Raw genomic sequence first — 5371 nt, forward strand, 5'->3', positions numbered from 1 at the left:
CTTATTGCTGATAGTTCTGGTCAAATTCATCACCTTTCCATACGTTTGTTCAATTGTCAGCTTCATTGTAACTACCCTGATCTTCCTATTAAAATTCTTACCTCCCCATTCCCTGCCTAGCAACCTTGATTTTTCTCATCCTGATCTAATTTTTCTTTTTCCCCATTGTACTCATCATTTTTGAATACACTATGCAATTTTTATTCAGGTTTATACCTTTTAATTTTCTCACCCATTCAAATAAACGTTCTACAAATCCAAGTATTTCATTTACCAGTGTAGTATGAAGTAATATCTGCCATAAAATAGGTTCAATAGACAATTGGTAAATTTCAGAAAAAACGAATGTTGAGAGTATACTGAATTTCATAAGTCATTTCAATATTTTTTTCAAAAAATAAACTATGTGAAACATACCTTAAATTTACTTTCAAAATATTTTATAGCATATAATGGACAATATACATAAGCCTTAAAGAAACAATCATATAAATAACGATTTCATACCTACTTAAAAACTGCATAATACCACACTCCTAGATCCTCTCTGAATGCTCTAAAATAACCCTTCAAAAGAAATACATTTTTAAAAATTACAGATTTTTTGGCAAATAATTTAATAAAATAAAAGTTTCATTCATCTATGTAGATCATAATAAATGTTTTTTTTGTTTGTTTGTTTGTTTTTTTTTAAAAGACACATTTATTCAGCGTCATGATCAGAATATTACATTTAGCAATCAACAGCATGGGTACAAAAAAAAAATCTACATTAAAACCCTTTGTTGGAATGCTTTACACTTTCCACAGAACAGAAACTAAAATAACCTGTTATACAATTAGTCACAAATACAGTCCTCGAGTTTTTTTGCCCATACACATGAGTATTGTCTAAAACATGTCTTCTTTGTAGCAGCTAGGCCCTGCCACCACTGTGCTTGGCTGAGTTCACAAATCTGTTGTAACCTGTAGCTTCCCTGTCACTTCTCTGGCTCTCCTCTCCTGCTAAGCTTTGTTTCCTGGCAGTAATTAAAACCTTCTGCCACTGCCATAGCTGCTGCTGCTGCTGGAACCACCATAGCCACCTTGGTTTCGTGGTTTGGCGAAGTATTGGCCTCCACCACCATAAGGGCCAGAGCTTCTGCCTCCAAAATTGCCTCCTTTCATGGGTCCAAAATTTGAGGATTGATTGTTGTAATTGCCAAAATCATTATAGCTTCCACCACCTCCAAAGTTGCTTCCATCATTACCAAATCCGTTATAGCCATCCCCACTGCCACCATATCCACCACCACCTCGACTGCCACCAAAGCCACCTCGACCACTGAAGTTTCCTCCGTGACCAAAGTTGTCATTCCCACCAAAACCACCTCCACGACCACCACCAAAGTTTCCAGAACCACTTCGACCTCTTTGGCTGGATGAAGCACTAGCCATCTCTTGCTTAGAGAGCGCTTTCCTTACTTCACAGTTGTGGCCATTCACAGTATGGTATTTTTGAATGACAATCTTGTCTACAGAATCATGGTCATCAAATGTTACAAAAGCAAAACCCCTCTTTTTGCCACTGCCTCGGTCAGTCATGATCTCAATCACTTCGATTTTCCCATACTGTTCGAAATAATCTCTTAGATGATGTTCTTCAGTGTCTTCTTTAATGCCACCAACAAAAATCTTTTTCACAGTTAAGTGGGCACCAGGTCTTTGAGAATCTTCTCTTGAGACAGCCCTCTTTGGTTCCACAACTCTTCCATCCACCTTGTGTGGCCTTGCATTCATGGCTGCATCCACCTCCTCCACAGTGGCATAGGTGACAAACCCAAAGCCTCTGGAGCGCGTGGTGTTCGGATCTCTCATTACCACACAGTCCGTAAGTGTTCCCCATTGCTCAAAATGGCTCCTCAGACTCTCATCGGTTGTTTCAAAGCTCAGACCTCCGATGAAGAGCTTCCGCAGCTGTTCAGGCTCTTTGGGAGACTCTGACTTAGACATGACGGCGGTGGGAGGGGAGACTTTAACGATGCTTACTCGGCGGCGTCCACAGGCAGAAAGGATAATAAATGTTTTTAATAAGCATGAAATTATAACTCTGAAGTGTGCTAAAATGAAACCACCTGCTAAGGGTGAGAGAACAAAAATAAACATCATTTTTCCAAATAAGAGGAATTTATTACCTTTGAATCAAAGCATATGGATTTGTTCAAACTGGCAATAAAGGAATATGGAAACACAAAACATAGAATGTCATATTTTAGATTTCTAAAAGACTTCAAAGTGAAGAGTATATATTTTTTAAATGCTACATAATGCTACATAATGACAAGATGACAGGGTGTGACAAATAGCATTTTAAAAGCTCTACTCATAATGGAACTGAAAGTCTCATTTCCCTATAATTTTATATATGTCATTAATTTACAATATCTGGATACAACATATTACCAAACAGATGTTCATCAAAGACTAAATTATTTTTAATGGAACATAATATTTTGTACCTACATCTATTAATCATTTTTTCGATCTAACATTTATAGTCTCGCTAAACAATTTATCAGTTGTCGACAAAATTAAAAAAAAATAGGATAAAAAGTCGTGTTTGGAAAAGTAGATTTTCTTGGAAATTTGCAACTAAATGAAAATATTGCTGATATTTTTGAAACTTTAAATGTAATTTTATATATATCTGACCTATCAGATGATATAAAATTTTTGGAGAAAATATGACATATTTTTTTTATCTTGGTTGAAGGTATTAATAAAGATCAACTGCTTGTATTATTTGCATTGTGATATCTTAGTTAATAAACATGAATAACTGGTATAAAATATGTTTTTTTAAAAATTTTATTTATTTACTTGACAGAGATCACAGGAAGGCAGAGAGGCAGGCAGAGAGAGAGAGGAATGGAAGCAGGCTCCCTGCTGAGAAGAGAGCCCACTGTGGGACTCAATCCCAGGAACCTGGAATCATAACCTGAGCCGAAGGCAGGGAATTTAACCCACTGAGCCACCCAGGCACTCTAAAATATGATTTTTTAATATATAGAATTATAGTTCTTGCCAAAATATGGAACTAGCTGGAACTGAATGCCTCCTTCAAAGTCAGCTCTTTAAAAATTATGCAAGTGTAATATAGAACTATTTCGGATATGAACCAAGAACAAAGGAATGATGATAAATTCCTTAAAAGACTCAAAGTTGCTCTTGACTGGTATGTTTCAAGCTCTATTCCTGGTTTGAGGACAGTTTTTAACAGGCCTGTCACTGTAGAAATCAGCTGGATGTCTAGAGGCTATCAGAACTGTGCAAAAACCTTGAAGGGGTAAAGACTTGAAAATTCTTTAGAGAGATTAGCTCCCTAAGGCATTATTCATCCACACATTTTCCTCCAAACAATTAAGACTGACAAGGCAGTTATCAACTCTAGATTATCCTCAAAAACATTAAACCACAAGCTAAAAATTCTCTTCACTAGATCTCTGTCGCAGGTCTAATTTTCTTATCTTTCATCATTTATCTTTTTCCTGATTCTTATTTTCAGTATAGTTTATTTTGCTTCCAAGTGTTTCCCCTGGTTTCTGTATGCTGTTTCAGAGGGAAGAATTATCCTGTTAAAATTATATCTTGAGCATTCATTACATCTCTCAGTTAAAATGGGTTCTTTTATGGTATTGATTCATTTGAGTTTTCTCAAAATGGGAAGAATTTTCAAAATGGTGTTTTCCTCAAGGTTCAAAGTATGTCTTAGCCTCATCTTTACTCATTTTGAATTCACTTCTCAAATTCTTGTCCCTCTTTTTATCTTTTTAAATTTAAATATTTTATTTTTACTCTTCTTTTATTTGAGTATAGTTGATATTCAGTGTTACATTGGTTTCAGGTTTTCAATATCTCCATATATTATTCGATGATCACTACAAATATAGCCACCATCTGTCACCATTTAACACTATTATAATATCATTGACTATATTCTCTACACTGTCCCATATCTCTTTTTAAAATCTCTGATTTTTATGTTTTCTGTTATTCCAATGTTCGACCATCATTTTACTTGGATACTTTAATAAAATATGCCTGATTACACACTCTTTGCTGAAAACCATAGCATTGGATTTATAGTAGTCTTCTTCTTCTTCTTTTTTTTTAATTAACATATAATGTATTATTAGCCCCAGGGGTACAGGTCTGTGAATCGCCAGGTTTACACACTTAACAGCACTCACCAAGCACATACCCTCCCCAATGTTCAAAACCCCACCACCCTCTCCCTACCCTCCCCAACCCCCTGGTTTCTCTCAGTTTGTTTTGTGAGATTAAGAGTCTCTTATGGTTTGTCTCCCTCTCGATCCCATCTTGTTTCATTTACTCTTTTCCTGTCCCCCAAACCCACCACATTGCACCTCCATTTCCTCATATCAGGGAAATCATATGATAGTCTCTTTCTCTGGTTGACTTATTTTGCTAAGCATAATACCCTCTAGTTCCATCCATGTCATCACAAATGGCAAGATTTCATTTCTTTTAATGGCTGCATAGTATTCCATCATATATATATATAAAATTCATTTGTTGATGGACATCAAGGTTCTTTCCATAGTTTGGCTATTGTGGATATTGCTGCTATAATCATTTGGTGCACGTGCCCCTTTGGATCATATAGTAGTCTTCTTTACCTCTATCAGAACCCCAGGAAGCTTTATTTATTTATTTACTCACATAAACAGATGATCCAACACAACGTTTTTTGATGTTCAAATGTATTATAATGTCTTACCGCTTAACATTATGCTTACTGCTCTCTTTCACTGTCTTACTAAATACACATCATCACTATGCCATTTAATCAGAAAGAACATTTGAACTCAGAATTCTCTCCATATCAGGGAATGAAGACTCCTCCCTTCTGTTTGTGCAGGTAAAATAAATATTGATATTGTCTGTCCTGCACATACCCCATCCTGTTCACCAGAATATTCACCATCAAAATAGATACAAAATAAAAACCATACCTCACCACTTCTATTACCACCCAGCATGCTAAAAACACCATCATATGTTCCTGAATTATTGACTTGATTGATAACCCCACTTCCACACATACTGCATTTCTTTCTCCCTGCAAATTTATTTTGGTACAGCAACTTAACCTAAAAATCAAGTCAGATGATTTTATTCTGCTGTTGAAAGTCTTTTGGTATCTTCCCCTTTCATATTAAATAAAAACTGAAGGCGTTTCAATGTACTAGAGCATCATACGTCAATACGTTCTTCCTCTCTCCACCACTATGAACTCCTCATTGGCCTCCTTGCTTTTCCTCAAAAGTAACAGACCAGCTGTTCACACAAAGTCTATATACTTACTTGC

General features: G+C 35.9%; 1 pseudogene across 1 annotated transcript; it reads right to left on the bottom strand.

Annotated features, from left to right (window-relative positions):
• Positions 1-807: 807 nt before the first annotated feature.
• Positions 808-2058, bottom strand: LOC309857499 (heterogeneous nuclear ribonucleoprotein A1 pseudogene; annotated as a pseudogene). The gene has a single exon. The product of its transcript is annotated as a heterogeneous nuclear ribonucleoprotein A1 pseudogene (transcript).
• Between the last annotated feature and the right edge of the window lie 3313 nt (positions 2059-5371).

The sequence above is a fragment of the Mustela nivalis genome (genome assembly GCF_964662115.1).
Source record: "Mustela nivalis genome assembly, contig: HAP1_SCAFFOLD_790, whole genome shotgun sequence".
Lineage (NCBI taxonomy): Eukaryota > Metazoa > Chordata > Mammalia > Carnivora > Mustelidae > Mustela > Mustela nivalis.